The sequence below is a fragment of the Schistocerca nitens genome, chromosome 6 (assembly GCF_023898315.1).
Source record: "Schistocerca nitens isolate TAMUIC-IGC-003100 chromosome 6, iqSchNite1.1, whole genome shotgun sequence".
Classification (NCBI taxonomy): Eukaryota; Metazoa; Arthropoda; class Insecta; order Orthoptera; family Acrididae; genus Schistocerca; species Schistocerca nitens.
Genome location: NC_064619.1, coordinates 358,413,411 through 358,428,380, shown reverse-complemented (window position 1 = coordinate 358,428,380; position 14,970 = coordinate 358,413,411).

The window sequence follows — 14,970 nt, the reverse complement described above, 5'->3', positions numbered from 1 at the left end:
TACGCTGTAAGGTCCAAGGTATTTCGAAATATAGAAATGACGATAGGTTCCAACATCGTACGAACGATGCTTTCTTTAGACAATTAACGTCTTCGGGCTGCTGACAGGGCTGTAAATACCCTAGAAATACAAGCCAGAGTACACAGGAGGTGGCCAAAGAGGATACTGGAGGAGGAAGTTGTACAAGGCGAAGATAATCCATCCTATGGACCTGGAATACCGTAGAAAGGTAATCCAAACTTTGTAGCTAGATTTTTAAAAGTTTTATTTTTTTCATGCAAAGTACATGTTTTATCAGTATCTTCCGAACAATTTGCTTCATATTTGCAGGAAATGTTACGAAGTCCCTCCTGCGTAACGTAATAAAGCGTTTTCTCGAAAACTTGCGTATTGTTGAATTTATAAACAAAAAATGGCACAAAAAAGCAGTGAATTTTCATTACAATAGAAAAATTTAATCTCTAACAACTGACTTCAAATTTTTAAAAATCTCTGTATTACCTTGTAGCCGGTACAACAATAAATAACCTGTAGAAATGTCAACTTGCTAGCTCAAATACCTTCTAAGAAAATATGTATTTCTGAAGCACTACGTTAACACCGGGAATATAGGGCTTTAGGGAGCCCGAAAATATGTCGTTATTAATTATTTAATTTTCTGCCAGAATCTGTGCCTGTTCTACTCCACTAATTCCTATTAAGTCTAGCCACTACTCAGATTATCCTGTTTCACTACTACTTCAGAATTCTAACATCGCATTCATAGAAACCTGTTAACCCTCTTCTCAATTGTCCACACCCGTAGATCAGAATAGGGGATTAGTTTTCCTCCAGAAACTTTTGCAAAAAAGTGGACATAACATGTTAGGGGGCTGTATGTTTTGAAAATTATTCTCTTTACTGCAATGGTTGCCTTCTGGAACCTCAGGTGGCTGCAGACAGCTGACTCTTGCATCTCTGGGGGCAGTGTCCAGCCCCAAAGGCAAGATCATGTATGTCATCTTCGTCGGTATCTTCGCTATCTTTTGACCAAAGACGGTGGCAAAATGTGGCTGACTCCTTAGGCTCGATGGCTTTGTATCCCATGGATTTTATTCAAATTCCAAGCAGTGAATAGGATCGAAAATGAGATTCAAGAACTTTCAGTTATTACTCAACCTCATTACCAAAAGAATATTTTTTTTCGCTCGACAGTGTATTTATCTTCTCGGTCTGGCTTCAGGTAACCTTTGTAGCATAAAACCGAAGCAATCATATTCTTTTCTGTGACTGAAACTCAGTATTTTCTCCTTTTTTACTTGTGTATTTTCCCTTTGGTAAATTTGAAAGATGGTATAACATAAAAAATAAATGGTGAATTAAATTACTCTTTCTTCTACGTTTCCTTCTTTTTAATTATAGCTGAAAGTGAAAAGAAAGGTTAAAATATAATTAATTGAATTACTCTTCTTTTAAGGATGAAATAGTGTAAATAGTGATTTAAATGATTGTGAGAGGAAAGTTAACATAATTTTTAAATATTTCCATTAGACTTCTTTAAGTACTGTATCTGGAGAACCTCACCCTTGTGGTTAAGACGAGAATATCTACATGGTTATGGAAGGAGTTTTGGTATTTGTGCCGAAGTTGATTCACAATTTGCCAATGTATTATGAACAGATGCACCAAACATTTTAGATGTGTGAATATGGAGTAATGAATAAAAAATATACAAAAAGTATCTAATCAGTCTCACATAGCTGTTATATTTAGCCTTCCGGAAATGTTACTAGCTTGCTTTTGGAATGTACATATTTCAGTAACAAGTGGTGCTGATTAGTTCAAAAGCACCAGATTCATCTTAGCCCAGTTCCATTTTATGATTTACTGTTTCCAAATAAAGCTGTGTGCTGTCTCTTGGCATTGATCGCAAAGTGGGCTTAGTACGAAGTTTATTTTGTGTCTTTTCTTGTCTGTGGAGACGGTTTTGGTAACTGTGTCATATCATATGAAACGCAGAAAAGTTAAGAGAACCATGTTATTGTCGTTGTCCCAAATCATCGACTATTCGTTGGAGTGACTATTGTTTTCTCAGTCCACAATTTCAGATACCTACTTATATGTGTAAGACTCTACTATGAACATTCGGAAGAAGAGATCACAGAGAAACTCTCTTAAAATTTTACAAATTAATGGAATTATCAGCTCTGCAGACAGTGACGGGACGGTTTACGAAAAGCTAACGAATATGGAATTGCAGCTAATAAAATGATATTTTTGAAGTGCGTAGCCAGACATAATTCAACAGACAACAAAAGAAACACAATAATTCATAGAAGAATAAATATTCCAAAAGTTATTGAAATAACGGCAAGGGATTATTTTCAGACGTATTATGACTGATTTGATGCGGCCCGCCAAGAATTCCTCTCCTGCGCTAACCTCTTATTACCAGAATAGCACTTGCACCGTACGTCATTAATTACTTGTTCGATGTATTCCAAACTCTCTCTTTCCCTACAGTTTTTACGCTCTACAGATCCCTTTAAGACCATGGAGGCTAGGCCTACTCCCTGATGCTTTGTCACATGTTCTATTATCCTGCCCCTTCTTCCTGTCAGTGTTTACCATTGTGCCTTTCTTCTTTGATTCTTCGGAGAATTTTCTCATTCTTTATCTTATTTGTACATTTAATTTTCAACATTGCTCCGTAGCACTACATATCAAACGCTTCGATTCTCTCCTGCTCCAGTTTTTCCACTGCCCATGATTTACTACCATACAAAACTGTGTTCTAAATGTACATTCTCAGAAACTTCTACAAATTATGGCATATTATTAATACCGGTGGACTTCTCTCAGCCAGTAACCCCATCTTTGATTACGCTGGTCTGCTTTTTATGTCTTCCTTGTTTCGTCCGTCACAGGCCATTTTGCTTCCAGCGCTGCTGTGTTCGTTAACTTCTACTTCTGATCTCCAATTTTCATGTTAAGCTTGTCACTATTCTCATTTCCGCTACTTCTCAATACGTTTGTCCTTTTCTCAATCCATAATCAGTACTTATTACAGCAAAGTCATCAGTGATTCTTTTATCTGAGATCCTTTCATCCTGAAGTTTAATCCGAGCTTTAAACTTGCCTTTATTACCGTCTTTACTTCTTCAGTTTTTAGATTTAAGTATAGGGGCGAAAGATTGCATCCGCGTCTTACACCTTTTCTAATCCGAGCACTTCATTCTTGGTCTTCAAGTCTTTTGTTCTTTCTTGACGCTAGAACATAATACGTATTACCCCTGTTTCCTTATGGCTTACTCATATTTTACGCAGAATTTCGAACATCTCGCACCACTTTAGACCGTCGAACGCCTTTTCTGGATCTACATATCCAATGATTGTGTCTTCATTTTTACTCAGTTTTTCTTCCATTATGAAGCTCAACTTCGAAACAGCGTCTCTGGTGCCTTTATCTTCCCTAGACAAAAACTGATCTTCATCTAACAGATCATCTGTTTTCCTTTCCATTCTTCTCTATATTAGCCTAGTCAGTGGCTCACATGAAAGAACTGTCAAGCTGACTGGGTGACAGTTCTCATACTTTGCTGCCGTCGCTATCTTCGAAAGTGTACTGTCTCCACCTATTCGCTCTCTCCTCTCCCTTAGCAGTGGAATTCCCGTTGCACTCGCGATGTTAACCCCACTGATTTTTAATTTAAAAAAGGTTGTTTTGGCGTTTTTAAATGCTGAGTCAGTCCTCATGATGGTCACTTCTTTTTCAACTACTTTGCATTTCTCCTGGAGCCATAACGCCCTGGCCGCCCTGCACTTCCTAATTATTTCATTCTTAACGGTTTTATGTTTCTGTATCCCTATACTCCCCTGAATATTTTTGTACTTCCTTCTTTCGTCCAGCAGTTGAAATGTTCTTTCTGTTTTCCGAGGTTTCTTAAGAGTTACATCTTTGTGTCTGTGTTTAACTGACCATATAGTTTTGGTTACTTATTTGTTCCATGAATCACATTCGCAATAAAGCTGTGACGAGGAACGTGTCAATAGAACATAAACAACTACATAAAAAATAAAATATAATATTTATGAGGCTGCATACTGGCCTTTTTAATTAGAAAATTAGCTTAATTCAGGAATTATTCAAGGTACACAATGAATTCTTTAGGAGAAACCTGTTTACTATATATTTGAAAACAGTTCTGCTATCTGCTATCGCCGGCAGCGGTGGTCTCGCGGTTCTAGGCGCGCAGTCCGGAACCGTGCGACTGCTACGGTCGCAGGTTCGAGTCCTGCCTCGGGCGTGGATGTGTGTGATGTCCTTAGGTTAGTTAGGTTTAAGTAGTTCTAAGTTCTAGGGGACTGATAACCACAGCAGTTGAGTCCCATAGTGCTCAGAGCCATTTGAACCATTATCTGCTATCGTGAGTGGATTGTCAGTGAATTTTATAAAAAATTGGTGCAAAAGGCTCTGAGCACTATGGGACTTACGCGCCCAGGTTCCCGGATTCGATTCCCGGCGGGCTCAGGGATTTTCTCTGCCTCGTGATGACTGGGTGTTGTGTGATGTCCTTAGGTTAATTAGGTTTAAGTAGTTCTAAGTTCTAGGGGACTGATGACAGAGCCATTAGCCACTATGGGACTTAACTTCAAAGGTCATCAGTCCCCTATAACTTAGAACTACTTAAACCTAACTAACCTAAGGATATCACACACATCCATGCCCGAGGCAGGATTCGAGCCTGCGACCGTAGCGGTCGCGCGGTTACAGACTATAACGCCTAGAACCTTTCGGTCACTCCGACAAGCTGAGTCTTATAGCTGCATGTTTCGTCCCTTCACTCATCCCCTAGATTCGTTAGAGATGAAGATAATATTTTCTCTTGTTGTTGTACTTCGGAATTTCTTTGTTACTGTCAAACTTAGATGGATTGTTGACAACAAATTTCGTAAGTGAATAAATGTTATGTGCGGCTGTGGTTAACATTCCGAGCTGCTTAAAGAGGTACCTGCAAGATGTATGTGTGCGAACTACACACCTAAGGCTAATTGCTTTCGTTTGCGCAATGAATACTTTTTACCTAAGCGAAGGCCTACACCAGACTACTATCTCGTAAGTCATCAATGAATGCAAATATCCAAAATCTACACACATCAAAAAAGGTTTTTAATCACCTCGATCCCGAGAGTTCTGGAACCTGTACAGATAACTGGAATACAGTTCAACATAAACATCTATCCGCCCTTTTTATTGCTCATGAAAACCACCACTCATCGAGACTTTCAGAGACTGTGGTCCACATTGCTGTACACACCGGTACCTTTAATACTTAGTAGCACGTCCTCTTGCACTGATTCATGACTGGCTCGCTCTGCTAAGGTTCTTCAAGGAACTGTTCTTCCATATTGTCCCACTCCTCAACGGCGATTCGGCGTAGAACCCTCACTCGTCCATAAACAGCCCTTTTCAATCTGTCCTAGGCATGTTAGATAGGGTACATGTCTGGAGAATATGTTGGCCACTCTAATCGACCGATGTCGTTATCCTGAAGGAAGTCATTCACAAGATGTGCACGACGGGGGCGCGAATTGTTGTCCATGAAGACGAATGCCTCGCCAATATACTACCGATAAGGTTGCACTATCGGTCGGAGGATGGCATTCACGTATCGATTACCGCGCCTTCCATGACCATCAGCTGTGGAAGTCGGCCCCACATGATGCCACCCCAAAAGAGCAGGGAACCATCATCTTTCTGCACGCGCTGGACAGTGCGCCTAAGGCGTTCAGCCGGACCGGGTTGCCTCTAAACACGTCTCCGACTATTGTCTGGTTCACGGCATATGCGACACTCATCGGTGAAGAGTACGTGATGCCAGTCCTGAGCGGTTCATTCGGCACGTTGTTGACCCCTCTGTACCGCGCTGCATGGTGTCGTGGTTGCAAAGATGGACCTCGCCATGGACGTCGGAAGTGAAGCTGAGCATCATGCAACCTACTGCGCACAGTTTGTGTCGTATAACGACGTCCTGTGGCTGCACGAAAAGGGTTATTCAACATGGTGGCGTTGCTGTCAGGGTTCCTCCGAGCCATAATCAGTAGATAGCGGTCATCCACTGCAGTAGTAAACCTTGGGCGGCCTGAGCGAGGCATGTCATCAACAGTTCCTGTCTCTGTGTATCTCCTCCATGTCCGAACAATATTGGTTTGCTTCACTACGAGCCGCCTGGACACTTCCCTTGTTGAGAACCCTTCCTGGCACAAAGTAACAATGTGGAAGCGATCGAACAAAAGTATTGACCGTCTAGGCATAGTTGAACTACAGGCAACACGAGCCATGTACCACCTTCCTGGTGGAATGACTGGAAGTGATTGGCTGTCGGACCCCCTTCGTCTACTAGGCGCTGCTCATGCATGGGCGTTTACATCTTTGGGAGCGTTTAGTGACATCTCTGAACACTCAAAGGGACTGTGTCTGTGACACAATATCCACAGTCAGTATCTACCTTCAGGAATTCTGGGAACCGTGGTGATGCAAAACTTTCTTTGATATGTGTATTAACTTAATGAATCCTATACCCCGAAAGTTGACAATTACTCTTAGGTCAAATGGAGTCGAACCCAAGAGTTTTAGCAGGTGTACCTATACGTCTTTTCCTGTTTAAGTTTTCAAGTTTTCGTCAGTTCCTTAACCTCAAGTGGGTTAATTGTGTTTTTTTTCTTTCGAGATTTAAATCCATCCCATTTGCTAAGCTTCTTTGTTCAGCTTCGCAGCAACGCTTGTATCATCTGCTACCAAGACTATTCCTACGTCTTGATTCAAATAAAACGGCAGGACGCCGCCATAAAGCATGAAAAGCAATGGGCAATGATCTAACCCTTTGGGATTCCCACTGCAATATCTTCAAATGCAGATTGTGTTTTTTCTTATTTAGGTAGGTTTGCACCGAGGCAAGAAAAAGCAACATGTAGCTGCTGCTTATTTGGTCCTCGCAAATGGCAATAGAAGAAGAAAACGGTAGAAGCGTACGAGGTGAATCGGTGATTTTTTTGTTAAAAGCAGTGAAAATCGTAAGTAATTGTTCGGAAACATTTCAAATGATGTTAGTTTTTTCAGAAATTTCACTCATATGCGCAGGTAAGATTTTGTGTACCTACCAGAAAAAGTTGCTTTGGTGAGAAAGCAGGCGATATCCGTTCAGCTGCGAGTATTGATGACTTTGAGATACTTAGCTATTGCAGATGGTTGTGCATCTCTTGTGTATCGTTTCGAATTTCAATCCCAAACATTTGTGGCATGATACCAGAAGTATGCAGAGCCTTTATCACCGTTCTGTGCCATTTTGCAAAGGTGAGTTTATGACACTTGAACCATTAAAATTAATGTTTGTATATTTATAGAACTGAAGTAGGGTTACCGAAGCGAGATACTTCCTCTAAACACATCAAAGCGAGTTCAAAATGGCTCTGAGCACTATGGGACTTAATATCTGTGGTCATCAGTCCCCTAGATCTTAGAACTACTTAAACCTAACTAACCTAAGCACATCACACACATCCATGCCCGAGGCAGGATTCGAACCTGCGACCGTAGCGGTCACGCGGTTCCAGACTGAAGCGCCTAGAACCGCACGGCCACATCGGCCGGCCTCAAGGCGAGTGACCGAAGAGCTGCCCGAGAGGGTTGAACAAGACAAGTGGTTCTTCCTCAATGCTGCCAGGTCCGCTGAGTGTATAAGCTCATTAGTGTATGTTGTTATACAGCGGTGATTATAGAATCCCATCCTAAAGTTTACCTTAAATGACATTTGGACGACCATTATTGATTATTATCGTAAGTATCTACGTTTGTAATCACATTAAGCATTCACTGATTATGTACCCGTCGAACAGCATCGCAAGGTTTACACATGCCTTTCTTCGTTAGTATTATGTACGAATAAATTGATTATGTCATCCTCCGCGGATATAGCGAGCGCGGTCGACATGTCAATGTTGCTTCCACGCAAGAAGCGATAATAGAAGAACACATTAAGTTCCTGAGAGGAACACTTAGTTCTTAAGCTGTTATAGAACGGAGCTGTTGTATTCAGGGCAGTCAGTGAGTTATACTGTTTTGAAGACAGTTACATCTACTGGCGTTCGTTGTTCTTCACTGTATCGTGTGACAAGTAAGTACAATACCACACAATCTCGGAAGTCTGCCAAGAGAAAATATCGCTACAGCAACTTTCAGAAAGTGTTAATGAATGCGGTAAAGATTCGAAACGAAGGAAAATCCATGACCTTTTTCTTATAAACGAAATGCCAGCAGTTGACAAAGTGCTTCCTATCGGGAACGTATATCCAGATCGGGGCAGCTTTCGGAGAGCTACATCTTAAAAATTATGAAAAGAAATTAATTTTAAATATGTTTGGCGTGTACACGATAGCATGCTAATGGACACGGATGACATATTTTTATGTAGGAGGCGTTATATTCGAACCATTAAATTGTTGAGAGTTGGAGTAAGGCCGATTTACTATTTTGACAAGACCGAGTTCAACGCAGAAGATACCTTAAGTAACTTCTGGATATAAAACGCCATCAACTGCTCAAAACAAGCGTTTAGGTCCGGACTATCCATCGGAAATAAGGGCCCACCAGGTAACGGAAAATACCTAATTATTACACATATTGGGAGCGAAGCAGATTTCATCAAAGGATGTTCGTGGGGTTTGGAATCCTAGAAGAGTGGAAATTATCAAGAGGAGATGTGTGCAGATATGTTCGAGAAGCAAGATGTTCTTCCTCGGCTTCAGGAAATCGCAGTTATTTTCCCAATTAAAGTGCTGTAACATTCTTGTAGAAAATAAAAAGTTTCTAAAGCATATTCTAATAAGCAAAATGTATCAGAATTCCTAAAAACATAAAAATTTTGAATTTGAAGACAATGTGTTGAAGGAAGAACTATTATATATCGTAAAAAAAAACAAAAAAAACAACGAATACGCAGTAGATGAAATGGCTAAGAATGAAGGGAAAATTTCTCTTTGAATTTCTCCGTAACACTGCGAATCAAACGCCATCGAGTTAGTTTGCTGTGTTCAAGCAAAAAAGGCATACAAAATGTCGGAAGTGAAAGAACTATGTTTTTAAAACAAGCAGTGAGAACAGTTACTTCAGAATAGTGGAATACGTGTGTCCTCCATGTGGTGGAGAAAGCTGAAACTCAAATGTGGAAATTACATTGCATCATAAAGGAGAGAGCCGGTCGGAGTGGCCGACGGTTCTAGGCGCTACAGTCTGGAACCGCGCGACCGCTACGGTCGCAGGTTCGAATCCTGACTCGGGCATGGATGTGTGTGATGTCCTTAGGTTAGTTAGGTTTAAGTACTTCTAAGTTCTAGGGGACTGATGACCTCAGAAGTTAAGTCCCATAGTGCTCAGACCCATTTGAACTATAAAAGAGAGAGAAGTGAGTTTTGTTGCAAACCTGAAAGAAAAGAGTTGAAGTCCAACGAAAATAAATTAGTTTTTTCGTCCTTCAGAATTATTGTGTCCGGTATTGTTATTAAAATCGCTTGTGTTCCAATCTGTTATGCCGCTTGTTAGTTTTGTACGCTTTATTTCATACACTGTAGTTCAAGTTCATAACTCATGGTTTGTCACGTGCAACGCACGTTCCGCTGTGTCGTCAACCCGGTGGCCAACGAGGCGTATGAGAAAGACAGACCGTGGCGCGTACGTCACGAAGGTAGGCCTGAGCTCCCTCGCTCGCTCAACAGCAGACAAAATGATTTTCCAAACCTGTTAACTCGTAACTGGGTGTGTACGTACTAACGAGAAGTGCGTATTCCACTGTAATCTGCTATTATGAAATCTGATTACCACGCATACAACAAAATTTAAAATCAATTCTGGACATAAATGGTATAACGGCTCCCCGTAGGCCTCTAGAGGCCAACTGCTCAGCGTGCACAAAGGATGTTCGAAACCCATACGAATAACGCGGACTTTGAATTCTTTCACTGGCACAGATAGTGGTAGGTCACGTGAAACTAATTCTCTTTCGCCACAGTTATCGATGGATAGAATAAGGAGAACGGAGTAAGTTGTTTGTACTCACGCGGAAGCAGTCATACTTCCTTGATATGAAGTGGATCATTGTTGTAGTTTCGTTTACCTGCTTCAAATAGTATGTTGTTGATATTTTATAATGGTCCTCGCTCTAGTCTGAAGATCACGCAGTTCATTGGAAACATGTTCACCACAAGTGTTCATTCATCACTCTTCATCGCTTATTGTAATATAGAGGATGCTTCTTCTTCACGTTTATAATATAATGATGTGGATGTATGTCCTTAAGCTCTCTTCTCGGATGCAAGAAAGTCCTTTACAATTTCTTAAATAAATTTGTAACATCGTTCGAATCTATTTGTCTTCTTACTGAAAGAAAGAATACAAACTACAACTAATTCATTTCCATATAATAAGAATGTGCCATCGTTATTTATGTTGCAGATTCCACCAAATGAAGATGACTGGAAGTAATAGCTAATGATTTTAAGAAAACTTGGAACTAAGCATACGGTTTCAGAGCCGTGGAGGGAAAACACATTACACTTCAGAGCCCAAAAACCAACGGCAGCTTGTTCTTCACTTACAAGAAGCCCTGTTGCATTGGTCTGAGGGGTGCTAACTGCTGTTTCTTGTATGTCAATATTGGTTGTCGAGGTAGGCTTTCTGACGAAGAAGTGATTTTCCAAACTTTATTTAACCAAAAACTAACGAAAAAAGAACTCCCATTAACGATACCTCAAGCTCTCCCCGGAGTGAAGTGTTAGCTCCTTACGTTTTGGTGGCTGATAACGCATTTCGCCTACAGATACACGTTACGAAGCCTTATCCAGGACATTAAGAAAAAGGTTCTAACAATAGAATACATAATTATAGACAAACATGCGCACGAAGGGTAGTGGAAAATACTTTAGCTTCACTGATCCGCGTGTTTCGAAAACCTTAAATGGGAAATGTTTAAGACGTAGGAACTATCACATCTACATGTGTATATCGACACAATTTTGTAAAGAAAATCAATAATTCAAGAACACTTTATAGACTATAAGGATCATTAGATATACTGAAGATGTAACTGTTATTCCAGGACCCGCAGTGGTTAGACACTGGACTCGCATTCGGGAGGACGACGGTTCAATCCCGTCTCCAGCCATCCTGATTTAGGTTTTCCGTGATTTCCCTAAATCGTTTCAGGCAAATGCCGGGATGGTTTCTTTCAAAGGGCACGGCCGATTTCCTTCCCCATCCTTCCCTAACCCGAGCTAGCGCTCCGTCTCCAATGACCTCGTTGTCGACGGGGCGTTAAACAACACTAACCTAACCTAACCTTATTCCAGGACCATGGACGATATTAATCGAAGGTAGTACAGGTCTGGAAATTATACGGTGGAAACAAACTAAAATCAGATGAAGAAAAAGTATGTTGGCAAGACAAATACTAAGTGTGAAAACACATCCTCAATGTATGTGGTGCTCCGTTATTAATTTATGACTTCATTTCTTCGTATCACACACAAGTATTAAAATTTAAAGGTCGCTGAATAGAAGTTTTTTTATTATTTATTTATTATAATCTAAAGTTGGAAACGCTTTTTTATGCAAGCTGTAAAAATATCCTATATTTACTGTCTGTAAGTCTTTTTGTGAGGTTGTTACTACAACAACGCTTAATTCATGAAACGGCATTTATACTTTTCTCTTCTTTACATTTTTCGCATTTGTACATCGTATATCGTTCACTTTTTCTATTTAGGATGCAAATTACGCCACTTTCGTGTTTTCCGTTTGTATGTGTTCGCGTTTAACGCTATGTTTTTTACTCGCCCACAATCATTTTCATGCCACTGACACTTTACAGAGACTAAGAAGTCTTCATGAAACTTTCTGTATATAATGTGCCGAGTGACTGTTAGTCTGCTGCCTGCACGCAAACTTGCAGTCGTTATTGTGGGTTATAACTACAGTACATATGGCGAGTGTTGTTCATGACCTTGCGGCATTCGGTTTCAAAGATGAGGACGGGTAATGCGGTCTGGTATCCAACGGTCTCAATACACAGCAGTGGAACAGTTGTAGATTTTTTTAATATGATATTTCTTGGCAATGCAATACGTAAGAACTGCTTGGGATCACTTGCAGCGAAAGACAAGAAGCAAGCGCTTAAGAAAAGCTGGCATCAGAAAAGATGAAACTTAAGTCGATCCTGAAAATGTTGAAAATTGTGATGACGTTTCGTTGTACCAGAAGTCAATGACTCGGTTTGTATTTCAAATGAAATATATCTTGATGTTTTTTAGTTGTATACTGATACTCCCGTGTGCCCTGCGCAAAATGATGATGAAATAATTATAGAATTGTGCCATTATAAGCAGAAAAAATAAGTTCTGAGGAATCAGAAGACTCGGGTGTTGAATCTTTAGGCCATCCCAGTCTGTCAGAAGCACATACTGCATAAAAAATGGCACAACATATTCCAGAAATATTAGTGATGACAAGATGTGCTCAGCCACTGCATATGAGCACTTGATGAGTGAATGCAGTGTTTCTTCCAGAAAACAACCCAAAATTGATTCATCCTTTAGGCCTACGTAACTTTAATTGTACACAATTTAGGCATAAGCCTATTTCAACTACAGTACTGTACCTACTACAGTGCCGTGTACGTATCTTCTGTTTGCATACATTTAAAGTTATAATAATATGTTTAGAACTTTCATATTAACGCTCATACCACGCTTGTCCCCCCCCCCCCCCATGAACATTGGACCTTGCCGTTGGTGGAGAGGCTTGCGTGCCTCAGCGATACAGATGGCCGTACCGTAAGTGCAACCACAACGGAGAGATATCTGTTGATAGGCCAGACAAACGTATGGTTCCTGAAGAGGGGCAGCAGCCTTTTCATTAGTTGCAGGGCAGCAGTCTGAATGATTGACTGATCTGGCCTTGCAACCCTAACCAAAACGGCCTTGCTGTGCAGGTACTGCGAACGGCTGAAAGCAGGGGGCAACTACAGCCGTAATTTTTTCCGGAGGGCATGCAGCTTTCCTGTATGGTTAAATTATGATGGCGTCCTCTTGGGTAAATTATTCCGGAGGTAAAATAGTCGCCCATTCGGATCTCCGGGCGGGGACTACTCAAGAGGACGTCGTTATCAGGCGAAAGAAAACTGGCGTTCTGCGGATCGGAGGGTGGAATGTCAGATCCCTTAATCGGGCAGGTAGATTAGGAAACTTGAAAAGGTAAATGGATAGGTTAAAGTTGGATATAGTGGGAATTAGTGAAGTACGGTGGCAGGAGGAATAACACATTTGGTCAGGTGAATTCAGAGTTATAAATACAAAATCAAATAGGGGTAATGAATAAAAAAATAGGAGTGCGGGTAAGCTACTACAGACAGCATAGTGAACGCATTATTGTGGCCAAGATAGACACAAAGCCCACACCTACTACAATAGTACAAGTTTATATGCCAACTAGCTCTGCAGATTGTGAAGAAATGGATGAAATGTATGATGAGATAAAAGAAATTATTCAGGTAGTGAAGGGAGACGAAAATTTGATGGTCATGGTTCACTGGAATACGAGAGCAGGAAAAGGGAGAAAAGAAACATAGTAGGTGAATATGGATTGGGGGAAAGAAATGAAAGAGGAAGCCGTCTGGCAGAATTTTGCACAGAGCATAACTTAATCATAGCTAACACTTGGTTCAAGAAACATAAAAGAAGGTTGTACACATGGAAGAATCCTGGAATTACTAGAAGGTATCAGATAGATTATATAACGGTATAACAGAGATTTAGGAACCAGGTTTTAAATTTTAAGACATTTCCAGGTGCAGTTGTGGACTCTGACCACAATATATTGGTTATGAACTGTAGATTAAAACTGAAGAAACTGCAGAAAGGTGGGAATTTAAGGAGATGGGACCTGGATAAACTGAAAGAACCAGAGGTTGTAGAGAGTTTCAGGGAGAGCATAAGGGAACAATTGACAGGAATGGGGGGGAAAAAGTACAGTAGAAGAAGAATGGATAGCTCTAGTTGATGAAGAAGTGAAGACAGCAGAGGATCAAGTAGGTAAAAAGACGATGGCTAGTAGAAATCCTTCGGTAACAGAAGAAATACTGAATTCAATTGATGAAAGGAGAAAATATAAAAATGCAGAAAATGAAGCAAGCAAAAAGGAATACAAACGTCTCAATAATGAGATAGACAGGAAGTGCAAAATGGCTAAGCAGGGATGGCTAGAGGACAAATGTAAGGATGTAGAGGCTTATCTCACTATGGGTAAGATAGACACTGCCTACAAGAAAATTAAAGAGACCTTTGGAAAAAAGAGAACCAATTGTATGAATATCAAGAGCTCAGATGGAAACCCAGTTATAAGCAAAGAAGGGAAAGCAGAAGGTGGAAGGAGTATATAGAGGATCTATACAAGGGCGATGTACTTGAGGACAATATTATGGAAATGGTAGAGGACGTAGATGAAGATGAAATGGGAGATACGATACTGCGTGAAGAGTTTGACAGAGCACTGAAAGACCTGAGTCAAAACAAGGCCTTGGGAGAGCCAGTCCTGACAAAACTCTACCATCTGGTGAGCAAGATGTATGAGACAGACGAAGTGCCCTCGGACTTCAGGAAGAATGTAATAATTCCAATCCCAAAGAAAGCAGGTGTTGACAGATGTGAAAATTACCGACCTATCAGTTTAATTAGTCACAGCTGCAAAATACTAACACGAATTCTTTACAGACGAATTGAAAAACTGGTAGAAGACGACCTCGGGGAAAATCAGTTTGGATTCCGTAGAAATATTGGAACACGTGAGGCAATACTGACCTTACGACTTATCTTAGAAGAAAGATTAAGGAAAGGCAAACCTACTTTTCTAGCATTTGTAGACTTAGAGAAAGCTTTTGACAACGT